Source organism: Tamandua tetradactyla, chromosome 5 (genome assembly GCF_023851605.1).
Source record: "Tamandua tetradactyla isolate mTamTet1 chromosome 5, mTamTet1.pri, whole genome shotgun sequence".
NCBI lineage: Eukaryota > Metazoa > Chordata > Mammalia > Pilosa > Myrmecophagidae > Tamandua > Tamandua tetradactyla.
The window spans coordinates 84,914,658-84,929,516 of record NC_135331.1 but is presented as its reverse complement, the minus strand read 5'-3'; the positions used below and the strand labels follow the sequence as shown (position 1 = coordinate 84,929,516).

At 41.9% G+C, this 14,859-nt stretch overlaps 1 pseudogene; it reads left to right on the top strand.

Moving 5' to 3' along the window:
* The first annotated feature begins 8,750 nt into the window (after positions 1 to 8,750).
* Positions 8,751 to 14,379, top strand: LOC143684322 (patr class I histocompatibility antigen, A-126 alpha chain-like; annotated as a pseudogene).
* Positions 14,380 to 14,859: the final 480 nt, after the last annotated feature.

Below are 14,859 nucleotides of genomic sequence, written 5' to 3'. Positions count from 1 at the left end.
TGATCATGATTTAATTCTATGAAATATCCTCATCACAATAAGCAGGTGAGCACTTGCCCAACCAGACAAACAGGTACCAACACTTGACCAAGTTGACACATGAACCTGACCATGACAGTGGGCTTGCTAATGTAGCAGGTTCTGAGTCAAAAGTCTTGAAGAGGTTTCTTGAACAGAAGGCTTGAGTTTCTCTGGTTATTCATGAAGAAAAACACCACATGATGATGATGACGATGATAACAACAATGGTAATTCCAATTGCCCACATCTTGCAATTCTTCCACCAATATTTTCTCTTCAGCTTGGCAGCACTTATTTCAAACTAGGAAGCTCTGCCTGTAAAAGTGCATCTGCATGGTCTTCTAACTCTGACAGCTTCTGAGCTCTTTCTAACACTTTATCCACGTTGAATCTCATGATGTCCACCACCTCATCAACTTGATTTGTGCTGCAGAAGTCTTCAATTACTGCCAGAGGCAGAGCTTGAACCTACAGACCCACCTGCAGACATTTTGGTGGCAGCGGTGATGGCTGCTAAGAGTCGAAGGAGAGGTGCAGCCAAGACAAGAAGCCAGGGAGAGCCCTTGCTTTCATTTTAAATTGGTTTATGAAACCTATTATACAAACAGGTTTTATGATGATTACTTAGACTTTTTTTTAAAATATGCCTATGGATAAGCTAAATAAGATATCCATTTTAGGTGGTTAAGATTTCCATATGTTAAAATATTTGAATCTTCATATTTTCCTGAAGTCAGGAAAATATTTAGTAACATAGATCATTATATAGCCATGGAGATACTTGTAAGAACTTTCTACATAACATTTTGAGAACATTCACAGTTTTGACAGCTGATCAAATGGTATCTTAGTTAGTACTTAATACTTCGAATTTAAGAACTTTGCTATCTGAATTTGTAGATTTTTCTTCTTTTTTGTCCTAATTTTAAATTGTTTATGAAACTAATTGCACAAACACAGGTTTTACAGTGATTATATGGATACATACTTTATTTAGATATGCCTATGGTTAACTAAGATATCCATTTTTGATGGTTCTAAGTGTATTGTTTGTTTTCTTAAAAAAATACTCTTAAAACATAAGCACATAATTTTTCATTCAGCAAGGAAGTGGGAAGAATGGGACATGGTCTTCAACCCGATTCTTAACTAAGTCTTTCATTCTCTTTAACACTGCATTCTGTTTCTCCTTTCATGCCCTGATTGTAATCCAAATTTATGAACAAGACAAGAATGCCCAATTTAAAAAGTTGTATTATTTTTCTAAAGTACTTTATTCAGAACAATACATGCTCTGTTGGTATTGTGTTGGATAATATGATTTTAGCACATGATAATAAAAGCCAAGAAAAAATTTTTAAAAATGTAAGCACATAACATTGTTCAGATGTTTTACAAGTATTCCCTATAGAAAGTTCATGCCAGTTTTCAATCCCAGCAACACTTAAGACAGTACTTTTTTTTTATTAATTAAAGAAAAAAAGAAATTAACACAACATTTAAAAATCATTCCATTCTACATATGCAATCAGTAATTCTTAACATCATCACAGAGATGCATGATCATCATTTCTTAGTACATTTGCATCGATTTAGGAAAAGAACTAGCAAAACAACAGAAAAAGATATAGAATGTTAATATAGAGAAAAAATAAAATAATAATAATAATAAAAAAGAAAAAGAAAAAGAAAAAGAAAAAAACAAAAGACACAAACAAACAAACAAACAAAAACTATAGTTCAGATGCAGCTTCATTCAGTGTTTTAACATAATTACATTACAGTTAGGTAGTATTGTGCTGTCCATTTTTGAGTTTTTGTATCTAGTCCTGTTGAACAGACTGTATCCCTTCAGCTCCAATTACCCATTATCTTACCCTGTTTCTAACTCCTGCTGGTCTCTGTTACCAATGACATATTCCAAGTTTATTCTCGAATGTCGGTTCACATCATTGGGACCATACAGTATTTGTCCTTTAGTTTTTGACTAGACTCACTCAGCATAACGTTCTCTAGGTCCATCCATGTTACTACATGCTTCATAAGTTTATTCTGTCTTAAAGCTGCTTAATATTCCATCCTGTGTACATACCACAGTTTGTTTAGCCACTCGTCTGTTGATGGACATTTTGGCTGTTTCCATCTCTTTGCAATTGTAAATAACGCTGCTATAAACATTGGTGTGCAAATGTCCGTTTGTGTCTTTGCCCTTAAGTCCTTTCAGTAGATACCTAGCAATGGTATTGCTGGTTCATATGGTAGTTCTATATTCAGTTTTTTGAGGAACCGCCAAACTGCCTTCCACAGTGGTTGCACCATTTGACATTCCCACCAACAGTGGATAAGTGTGCCTCTTTCTCTGCATCCTCTCCAGCACTTGTCATTTTCTGTTTTGTTGATAATGGCCATTTTGGTGGGTGTGTGAGATGATATCTCATTGTGGTTTTGATTTGCATTTCTCTAATGGCCAGGGACATTGAGCATCTCTTCATGTGCCTTTTGGCCATTTGTATTTCCTCTTCTGAGAGGTGTCTGTTCAAGTCTTCTTCCCATTTTGTAACTGGGTTGGCTGTCTTTTTGTTTTTGAGTTGAACAATCTCTTTATAAATTCTGGATACTAGACCTTTATCTGATATGTTGTTTCCAAATATTGTCTCCCATTGTGTAGGCTGTCTTTCTACTTTCTTGATGAAGTTCTTTGATGCACAAAAGTGTTTAATTTTGAGGAGCTCCCATTTATTTATTTCTATCTTCAGTGCTCTTGCTTTAGGTTTAAGGTCCATAAAACCGCCTCCAATTGTAAGTTTCATAAGATATCTTCCTACCTTTTCCTCTAACTGTTTTATGGTCTTAGACCTAATGTTTAGATCTTTGATCCATTTTGAGTTAACTTTTGTATAGGGTGTGAGATACGGGTCCTCTTTCATTCTTTTGCATATGGATATCCAGTTCTCTAGGCACCATTTATTGAAGAGACTGTTCTGTCCCAGGTGAGTTGGCTTGACTGCCTTATCAAAGATCAAATGTCCATAGATGAGATGGTCTATATCTGAGCACTCTATTCAATTCCATTGGTCAATATATCTATCTTTATGCCAATACCATGCTGTTTTGACCACTGTGGCTTCATAATATGCCTTAAAGTCCGGCAGTGTGAGACCTCCAGCTTCATTTATTTTCCTCAAGATACTTTTAGCAATTTGGGGCACCCTGCTCTTCCAGATAAATTTGCTTATTGGTTTTTCTATTTCTGAAAAATAAGTTGTTGGGATTTTGATTGGTATTGCATTGAATCTGTAAATCAATTTAGATCGGATTGACATCTTAACTATATTTAGTCTTCCAATCCATGAACACGGTATGCCCTTCCATCTATTTAGGTCTTCTGTGATTTCTTTTAACAGTTTTTTGTAGTTTTCTTTGTATAGGTTTTTTGTCTCTTTAGTTAAATTTATTCCTAGGTATTTTATTCTTTTAGTTGCAATTGTAAATGGGATTCATTTCTTGATTTCCCCCTCAGCTTGTTCATTACTAGTGTATAGAAATGCTACAGATTTTTGAGTGTTGATCTTGTAACCTGCTACTTTGCTGTACTCATTTATTAGCTCTAGTAGTTTCGTTGTGGATTTTTCCGGGTTTTTGATGTATAATATCATATCGTCTGCAAACAGTGATAGTTTTACTTCTTCCTTTCCAATTTTGATGCCTTGTATTTCTATTTCTTGTCTAATTGCTCTGGCTAGAACCTCCAACACGATGTTGAATAATAGTGGTGATAATGGACATCCTTGTCTTGTTCCTGATCTTAGGGGGAAAGTTTTCAATTTTTCCCCATTGAGGATGATATTAGCTGTGGGTTTTTCATATATTCCCTCTATCATTTTAAGGAAGTTCCCTTGTATTCCTATCCTTTGAAGTGTTTTCAACAGGAAAGGATGTTGAATCTTGTCAGATGCCTTCTCTGCATCAATTGAGATGATCATGTGATTATTCTGCTTTGATTTGTTGATATGGTGTATTACATTAATTGATTTTCTTATGTTGAACCATCCTTGCATACCTGGGATGAATCCTACTTGGTCATGATGTATAATTCTTTTAATGTGTTGCTGGATTCAATTTGCTAGAATTTTGTTGAGGATTTTTGCATCTATATTCATTACAGAGATTGGTCTGTAGTTTTCTTTTTTTGTAATATCTTTGCCTGATTTTGGTATGAGAGTGATTTGGCTTCATAGAATGAATTAGGCAGCTTTCCCTCCACTTCAATTTTTTGGAAGAGTTTGAGCAGGATTGGTACTAAATCTTTCTGGAATGTTTGGTAGAATTCACAAGTGAAGCCATCTGGTCCTGGACTCTTCTTTTTAGGAAGCTTTTGAATGACTGATTCAATTTCTTTACTTGTGATTTGTTTGTTGAGGTCATCTATTTCTTCTTGAGTCAAAGTTGGTTGTTCATGTCTTTCCAGGAATCCGTCCATTTCATCTAAATTGTTGTATTTATTAGCGTAAAGTTGTTCATAGTATCCTGTTATTACCTCCTTTATTTCTGTGGGGTCAGTGGTTATGTCTCCTCTTCCATTTCTGATCTTATTTATTTGCATCCTCTCTCTTCTTCTTTTTGTCAATCTTGCTAAGGGCCCATCAGTCTTATTGATTTTCTCATAGAAACAACTTCTGGTCTTATTGATTTTCTCTATTGTTTTCCTGTTTTTAATTTCATTTATTTCTGCTCTGATCTTTGTTATTTCTTTCCTTTTGCTTGCTTTGGGGTTAGTTTGCTGTTCTTTCTCCAGTTCTTCCAAGTGGACAGTTAATTCCTGAATTTTTGCCTTTTCTTCTTTTCTGATATAGGCATTTAGGACAATAAATTTCCCTCTTAGCACTGCCTTTGCTGTGTCCCATAGGTTTTGATATGTTGTGTTTTCATTTTCATTCACCTCGAAATATTTACTAATTTCTTTTGCAATTTCTTCCATGACCCACTCATTGTTTAAGAGTGTGTTGTTGAGCCTCCACGTATTTGTGAATTTTCTGGCACTCCGCCTATTATTGATTTCCAACTTCATTCCTTTATGATCCGAGAAAGTGTTGTGTATGATTTCAATCTTTTTAAATTTGTTAAGACTTGCTTTGTGACCCAGCATATGGTCTATCTTTGAGAATGATCCATGAGCACTTGAGAAAAAGGTGTATCCTGCTGTTGTGGGATGTAATGTCCTATAAATGTCTGTTAAGTCTAGCTCCTTTATAGTAATATTCAGATTCTCTATTTCTTTATTGATCCTCTGTCTAGATGTTCTGTCCATTGATGAGAGTGGTGAATTGAAGTCTCCAACTATTATGGTATATGTGTCTATTTCCCTTTTCAGTGTTTGTAGTGTATTCCTCACGTATTTAGGGGCATTCTGGTTTGGTGCATAAATATCTATGATTGTTATGTCTTCTTGTTTAATTGTTCCTTTTATGAGTAGATAGTATCCTTCTTTGTCTCTTTTAACTGTTTTACATTTGAAGTCTAATTTTTTGGATATTAGTATAGCTACTCCTGCTCTTTTCTGGTTGTTATTTGCATGAAATATCTTTTCCCAACCTTTCACTTTCAACCTATGTTTATCTTTGGGTCTAAGATGTGTTTCCTGTAGACAGCATATAGAAGGATCCTGTTTTTTAATCCATTCTACCAGTCTATGCCTTTTGATTGGGGAATTCAGTCCATTAACATTTAGTGTTATTACTCTTTGGATAATATTTTCCTCTACCATTTTGCCTTTTGTATCATATATATCATATTTGATTTTCCTTCTTTCTACACTCTTCTCCATACCTCTCTCTTCTGTCTTTTCATATCTGACTCTAGTGCTCCCTTTAGTATTTATTGCAGAGCTGGTCTCTTGGTCACAAATTCTCTCAGTGACTTTTTGTCTGAAAATGTTTTAATTTCTCCCTCATTTGTGAAGGATAATTTTGCTGGATATAGAAGTCTTGGTTGGCAGTTTTTCTCTTTTAGTAATTTAAATATATCATCCCACTGTCTTCTAGCTTCCATGGTTTCTGCTGAGAAATCTACACATATTCTTATTGGGTTTCCCTTGTATGTGATGGATTGTTTTTCTCTTGCTGCTTTCAAGATCCTCTCTTTCTCTTTGACCTCTGACATTCTAACTAGTAAGTGTCTTTGAGAACGCCTATTTGGGTCTATTCTCTTTGGGGTGTGCTGCACTTCTTGGATCTATAATTTTAGGTCTTTCATAAGAGTTGGGAAATTTTCAGTGATAATTTCTTCCATTAGTTTTTCTCCTCCTTTTCCCTTCTCTTCTCCTTCTGGGACACCCACAACACGTATATTTGTGCGCTTCATATTGTCATTCAGTTCCCTGATCCCCTGTTCAAATTTTTCCATTCTTTTCCCTATAGGTTCTGTTTCTTTTTGGAATTCATATGTTCCATCCTCCAATTCACTAATTCTAGCTCCTAAGACAGTACATTTTTAAACATACTGGCCAATGCTCTCATTTCTCTTTCTTCTTTGCCAATCTGATAGATTTTAATTTTTATCTCCATTTCTTGATCTACATTCTTGTTTTGATAACATTTATCTATTATTAATATATTTATTTGACAATCGACATTTTCTTTAAGTTTTGTCTAATATTCTTTAATTATTTCCAAATGGGATTTAGGTATTTTAAAATATTGAATTTAAGAAAGAATGAAACAACCCTGGGAGCTGGAAACTGTTCTGACACAGGCCTCACAATTGTTAGAGGCTGGCCTCGTGCTCACAGCAAGGCCATGTTGTTCTCCTGTTGGATGCAACGATCTCACAGCATCACGTGTGGACCTTCTGAGAAGGTAATGCAGTGAGACATAGGAAGACCAGTTCATAATTTTGTCTAAGTACAGACAGAACAAAGCACTGTGCTACCCACAAAGTACTAAACATCCTCTTCTGGCTGAGATGAATGACTGTTGCTTCTTTACCAGTTACAGCTTTCTCCTTGTTCTAGTCTGTCCACCACACAGTGGATGTACAGATGGACTACCCAGTCATAGGGTTGTTCCCATTCCCCCACAGTGGCAAGCTCAAGAGAACCATTCCTTCCTTAGGCACCCCTCCTAAGGCTGCAATGAGTGAAAACCCACCTTACTCAACAACATGGGTGTTGCTGGTGGCTTTTGGCTGAAATGCATTGAGACATGTTACTTTTTTGTCTGACATGTTGTTTATGCGTTTCATTTTGATTATGGAATGTATTTGCATATTTGTGAGTTTGTGTTTGTCAAAGAGATGTTCCTAATTTTTCTTTAAAATTTTTCTTCAAAGGGTCATGCTTAGGGAATCCTACCTCACTCCACAACAGTAAAAACTGAAACAAAAAAGTCAGTTTCAGTTCAAAATATCCTTATAAAGAAGTAGAAATTATTAACTTTACTAAATCACTATCCTGAACTCTGACTCTTTCAAATATTCTATGAAGTGGGAAATACACACATGGCACTTCTGAGGCATTCCAAAGTACTATCTATGTCCAAAACAAAGCAATATCTGTGAACTGAGCTGGTCTCTTTTTTATGGAAAATCTTTTTTTTAATTTTTTGAAAGTATCAATGACAGAGAAACTAAGGCTATTTGAATGTGAATACCAGGCAGATAATTTCTTAAAATAGAACAAGGTGACTATGTCACCTCAAGGTAATCTCTTTACAGTATTTGTCGCGAATGATAAAATGAGAAGCTCTCAAGGGAAAATTAGAAATTTGGAAAGCTTGTATCCACCACCTTAAGCTTGACAGCTAGCTACTTACAAACTATCTGGTGGGCTCCCTGGTAATGGTAAGAAATGTGACCTTTAGAAAATTTGTAATGAAATGTCTCAATACTAGAAGGTCCACGTGACTCAATGAGCCAATGAATTGCTTTAAAATGATCATGCATTAGTACAAGATGCATTCAATGTGCAAAGGCAGACCTAAGGATACTTATTGTGGCAATATGAAATATTCAACAATAAGATTTCAGACTGCAACTCACTTTTAAGAAACTCCCACTTGTGTGTTTTTAGCATAGCCAAAGATGAATGTCAACACTCACCTGAAACGGCTATTAAACATTCTCCTCTCTCTTTCAACAACATATTTGTATGGAGCTACTTTTTTCGTACAACCCCAAATAACAGATTGAATGTGATGTGAAAGTCCAGGTGTGCTCTATTGAGACAGACAAGAAAGAGACTTACAAAACCGTAAAACGATCCACTCTTCTCATTATATACTTTTTCTTTTGGAAATAGCTATAACATGTAATGCGTAAAGAAATTAATACTCTAAATTCTGTTTTAATTTATAGTATGATAAAGATCAATAGTAGTAACCCAGTGAAACAAAGTTTCTTTGGAGTCCTCGCTATTTTGTAAGCGTGTGAAGAGTCCCAGGACCAGGATTCACTGACAGAGTGTCTCATTGTGCACGACGAGAGGGTCAGGGCCAGTCCCAGGACCCGGGTCTCTCCACGAGCTTCGCGTGTGGGGTGGGGAGGCCGAGCGCTGGGGATTCTCCCACTTTCCCTCTCACAACCTGTGTCAGGTCCTCCTGCCCGGACACTCGTGACGCGACCCCAGGGCTCACTCCCATTGCGGCTCCGGCTCCTGGAGAAGCCAATCAGCGTCCCCGCGGCTCCCGGTTATAAAGTCCCCGCGGACCCGCCCGTCTCCGATCCTCCCCAGACCGGGAGACCCCGGCCATGGCGCCGCGAGCCCTCCTCCCGCTGCTCTCGGGCGCCCTGGCCCTGACCCAGACCCGGGCGGGTGAGTGCGGGGTCGGGGGGGAAATGCCTCCCGGGAGGGGGAGCGAGGACCCCGGGAAGCCACGTCCCGCCCCCTCCTCTCCCCGCCCAGATCTCGGAACACAGTCTCCCACCTCCCTCCCCTAAGTCTGCGCCCCGTCCAACCCGGATTCCTTCTCCAGAGTCCCCTCTCCACCCCTTCACCACCACCCTTACCCGCCCCCAGGCCCCCACTCCCTGAGGTATTTCAGCACCGCCGTGTCCGGCCGGACCGCGGGGATTCCCGCTTCATCGCCGTCGGCTACGTGGACTACACGCAGTTCGTGCGGTTCGACAGCGACGCGGCGAGTCCGAGGATGGAGCCGCGGGCGCCGTGGGTGGAGCAGGAGGGGCCGGAGTATTGGAAGCGGAACACGCAGAACGCCAAGACCAACGCACAGACTTTCCGAGTGGACCTGCGGACCCTGCGCGGCTACTACAACCAGAGCGAAGCCGGTGAGCGACGCGGGGCTCGGGGCGCAGATCTCGAGCTCAGGGATCCCCCAAAGTCCGCCCGGGTCGCCCGAGTTTCTGAGCTTTATTCTGAGGCCGCGGGATCCGCGCGGACCCTTAACCCGGCAAGAGTGGTAGAGATTTTTCCTCGTTTTCGTTTCCCGTTTAGACCAAAACGGGATGCCACCACGCACTGCATGAGGGTCGGGGAAGGAATCGGGGCAGATTGGGCAATGCTGACCATGGCGGGGACCGGACCAGGGTCTCATACTCTTCAGTGAATGTCTGGCTGCGACGTGGGGCCCGATGGGCACTTCCTCCGCGGGTATGAACAGCAGGCCTACGACGGCCACGATTACATCGCCCTGAACGAGGACCTGCGCTCCTGGACCTCGGCGGACACGGCGGCTCAGGTCACCCGGAGCAAACTGGAGGTGGCCAGAGATGCAGACTGCTACCGGGCCTACCTGGAGGGGAGGTGCGTGGAGTGGCTCCAAAGATACCTGGAGAACGGGAAGGAGACGCTGCAGCGCACAGGTACCAGGGGCCCGGATCTCCCTCGGGCTGGGTCTGCGCACCCACCTAGTGTCCCACAAGGGGAGGAAATAGGATCTGTGACAGAACCCTCTCCTGCCTTGGGTCCAGAGTGGGAGGAGTTGGCCTGGGTTTCCAGACTCTGAACCAGAGAGGCATTCGCCCAGAGGGCCTGACCTGTGTAAAAGACAGTTAAGACATCCAGCCTTTCCAGGGATTGGAGGACGTAAGTGCAGGCGGAGAAAATCTCTAAAATAACGTATCCACAGTTACCTTTGAACCTGGGGCACCTTTGGGAACCACTGAGGAGTTGTTCTCTCAGGCTTTCTTCCCTTCCCCACCCCCACACCCATCTTTGGAGGTCTGACTACAGCTTTTCTGAGTCACTGGATCTCCATCTATGTCAGGGCCAAAGTACCTATTCTCCCCCAAAAGACCTGGAGCCTCCTACCTTCTGCCATCTCATCCTGATCCCAAAACTTTCCAAGGACCTCATTATGCCATATTTCTGGGTCCATTCTGGATTTGTCTGGGCTTTACAATCCCTACCCTCACCCCAAATATCCTGTCCTTTCTCAGGATGGTCAGATGTGTGCTGCTCAAACAACCTAAATATCCAAATTCATGGCTTTTAAAATCAACCTTCCAGCCAAAGCCACTAGTCAATTTTGACAGATTATCTGCCATTTTAAATCAAGGATCACTTTCCTTCCAGTCTATAATACCACGCCAAGGATCACCTTCCTTCCAGTCTATAATACCACGCGCCTCATCTCTGTTTAGAGCCTCGTCAGAAGTGTCTTTTGAGTCCACATTTCTACCAACAGTGTCTTCAACACACTCTAGGACTTCTCTATCAAGCTCCTCACAACTCCTCCAAAATCTTCCCCTTATCCATTTAAAAAGCCGTTCCAGCATGTTTGGTATTTGCAAACCATAGCAGCACCCAACTCCTCTGGTACCAGAATCTGTTCTAGTTGGCTAGCTGGCAGAATGCAATTTACCAGAAATGGAATGGCTTTTTAAAAGGGGAATTTAAACCATTGTTCTGTCAAGGTGATTCCACCAAGAGTCTGAAGGACATAAGACCTCTGACTTTTTCTGACTTTAAAACCAATATTCCTTCCACTTCCATGTTGGTTTCCAAGCTTAGTGATGAGAAATCTCTGAATAGTGTGGAGTCTCTGCATCTTTTTTTTTTTTTTTTTTTTTTTTTTTTTTTAAAGGAAAGACAGAGAGAAGGAAGGAAGGAAGGAAGGAAGGAAGAAAGGGAAACATCTTTTAAACATTTTCTTGTTTTATTGTATTTTGTTTTTCCGTTTTTTGTTACATGGGCTGGGGCCGGGAATCGAACCGAGGTCCTCCGGCATAGCAGGCAAGCACTTTGCCCGCTGAGCCACCGCGGCCCGCCCCCTCTGCATCTTTTTGAAGTATTTCTCATATCCTCTAGGATTAGTTCCACCAAGGCCCCTTGCACTGGAAGCTGCTGGCCTTTTGAACGCTCTAGTTTCTTTCATTACTGCTCTGTCTGCCTGGAAACTCACTGCCCTCCCCCTCTCTATGTGGGACATGACTCCCAGGGGTGTAAACCTCCCTGGTAACATGGGACAGAAATACTAGAATGAACTGGGACTCAGTATCAAGGGATTGAGAAAAACTTCTCAACTGAAAGGTGAAGAGAGAAATGAGACAAAATAAAGTGTCAGTGGCTGAGAGATTTCAAATAGAGTCAAGAGGTTATCCTTGAGGTTATTCTTATGCATTATATAGATAACCTCTTTTCAGTTTAAGGTATATTAGAGAAGCTAGAGGGAAGTGCCTGAAGCTGTAGAACTGTGTTCCAGTAGCCACTTTCATTAAGATGATCGTATAATGATATAGCTTTTTCAAAGTGACTGTATGATTGTGAAAACCTTGTTCTGATGCTCCTTTTATCTACGGTATGGACAGATGAGTAAAAAATAGGAATTAAAAATAAATCAATAATGGGGGAACAAATATTAAAATAAATTGAGTAGAGGGAAATACTAGTGGTCAATGAGAGGGAAGGGAAAGGGGTATGGTATGTATGAGTTTTTTCTTTTTTCTTTTGATTTCTTTTTCTGGACTAAATGTTCTGAGAAATTATCATGGTGATGAATATACAACTATGTGATGATATTGTGAGCCATTGTTTGCACACCAAGTATGGAATGTTCACACGAAAAGAATATTCATGTAGTTTGTTGATCAATTTTATTAATTAAAATTTTAAAAAAATAAAAAGGGGAATTTAATAAGTTGCATTTTACAGTTCTAAGGCCGAGAAAATGTCCCAATTAAAGCAAGTCTATAAAAATGTCCAAATTAAGGCACCAAGGGTACCTTCACTGGAGAAATGCCAGTGAAGTTCAGGGTTTCTCTCGCCACTGGGAAAGGCACGTGGTGAACATAGCGACATCTACTGGCTTCCTCTCCAGGCCTCTTGCTTCATGAAGCTCCCGGGAAGCATTTTCCTTCTTCGTCTCCGCAGGTCACTTACTGGTGGACTCTGTGGTTCTCTTGTCATTCTGTCATGATTCTGCAGCTCTCTCCTCGTTCTCAAAAAAGAACTCTCCAAAATTTCTCCTCTTTTATAGGATTCCAGTAAAGTAATCAATACCCACGAAGAATGGGTGGAGACACGTCTTCATCTAGTCAAGTTTAATACCCACCATTGATTGAGTTACATCTCCATTGGAGATAATCTAATAAAGTTTCTAGTTTATAGTACTGAACAGGGATTAGAAGAAACTGTTGCACCACAGGAGTAGGATTAAAACATGTCTTTTCTAGGGTACATAAATCCTTTCAAACTGGCACATTAGGTAATGGAAGGTTCCTCAAGTTTCTGACTTTCCCACAGATCCTCCAAAGACAAACGTGACCCACCACCCCATCTCTGACCGTGAGGTCATGCTGAGGTGCTGGGCCCTGGACTTCTACCCAGCGGAGATCACACTGACCTGGCAGAGGGAGGGGGAGGACCAGACCCAGGACACGGAGTTTGTGGAGACCAGGCCTGCGGGGGATGGAACCTTCCAGAAGTGGGCAGCATTGTTAGTGCCCCCTGGAGAGGAGCAGAGATACACATGCCATGTGCAGCACGAGGGGTTGACTGAACCCCTCACCCTGAGATGGGGTAAGGAGGGGGATAAGTGTGGGGCCTCTTCTCAGGGGAAGCAGGGGCCCTTCTGAGCTCCTCCAGCAGGGTCAGGGCCACTGACCTTTCCTTCCCTTCTCAGAGCCACCTTCAGAGTTCCCCATCCTCTTGGTGGAAATTATGGCTGGCCTGGTTCTCCTTGGAGCTATAGTGGCTGTGGTGGCTACAGTTGTGAACTGGAGGAACAAGAGCTCAGGTAGGGAAAGGGGCAGGGGTCTGAGGGTTCTTGTTCCACTCAGGGGTTTCCAGCCCCCGATAGCAGTTTGCCCTGTCCTCTTCCCTGGTACCATGAAGCCCCTCCTCATACCTGAGTTTATACCCTCTAGGACATGTTAGCCGTAGTTACTTTTATAAAACCTGTGAGAGAATGAAGGATAATTTTCCCAAGTGATGATATCAAGGCACTTGTTCCCAGCAGTCAGAGGGAAGGTCCCTGCTGAGGACAGACTTCCATGAGGACAGATAGTCCAGTCCCACAATCTCCTTTCTCCATGGTTCCTGATCCTGCCCTGGGTCTGCAGTCATAGTTCTGGAAACTTTCCTAGGATCCAGGACTAGTTCTCTAGAACCTCATGTCCTGCCTTTCACTAGTGGTTTTTCCTACAGGTGGAAATGGAGAGAGCCATACTCAGGCTGCTGGTAAGTGGTGGGATGGAGGGGCAGGTGGTATGGAGGGTGTGAGTCTGATCCCTGAGAGTTTGGGGTAGTGTAGACGGGAGTCCACGGGGCAGCTCATCCACCCCATAATTCCTCCTTTACTCACATCTCCCCGGGAGGCTCTGACCAGATCCTGTTTTTGTTCCTCCCCAGGTGGTGATGGTTCCCAGGGCTCTGATGAGTCTCTTACGGCTTCTAAAGGTGAAACCCTGGAGGGCCTGAAATGGGAGAGGGGTTGGGGCAGAGAGGACACGCCTGGGTGATGGGGATTCCTTGGATATGGACATTTTGTGTGTGTGAAGGGCTGTTCATAATGTCGACATTTACATAATGACATGACTTACGTCTTGATTATTTTCTTCTGTGGTGTTAGAAAGCTGCATTGAGTGGAACTGTGGCCTACAAGGGTTGTCCATACCTCCATTTGTGACTCCAAGAAGCCCTTCCTTTTGGATGTGAAGACTTTTCTTTCTGCGGCTGGCATCTCTATGTGTCTACATTCCCGTTAGTATAATGGGAAGATGTGGGACAGAGCTCACCCCCTGTTCCCAGAACCTCCTCCCCACACTGACCTGTGTTCCCTGGCCTTATCAATTTTCCTTTTCCAGCAGATGGGTATCAGATGTCTCCATCCTTGTCTTATCTTCATGTGGCCCAGAGCTGCGCCTTATTATTTCCCTTGAAAATAAAAATCTGGGTATAATTTTGCATTTCAAACTCTTACTGTATGATTCAATTGAGAGAGAGGAAGTGTCTTAATTTTTGAGAGAGAAAATAAATTGACCTGCATACTTACCAGAATCTGCATGTTTGTTGTGCTGAGTATTGCAGGAGAGAACAAGAGATGACTGTGGAGCCCTGAGGGTGCTCAGGGCTCAGGATATCGTGGACTTTGGGTCACTCCTCAGCTGGTTCATCTTCTCTGCTCCTCTGTCCTTTCCCTTCTGTGAACCTTCTCCCACCAGGACCTGTGGTCCCAGGGTCTCAGCCATCACCTAGCATCATCCCATCTGCAGAACCATCAGCAATGAGGACTTCCTGTGGCCTGGTCAGCCTGGGCTCAGGCCTGGTCTGACCCTCGGCCTCCACTGTTTGTGTGTTTATTTGATGAATGTGTGATTTTGTACAGGATGATGGTTTTCTTGTTCTTGGTGGTCTCCTCCTCCTCTGGTGTCCCTTCTCTACCCCAG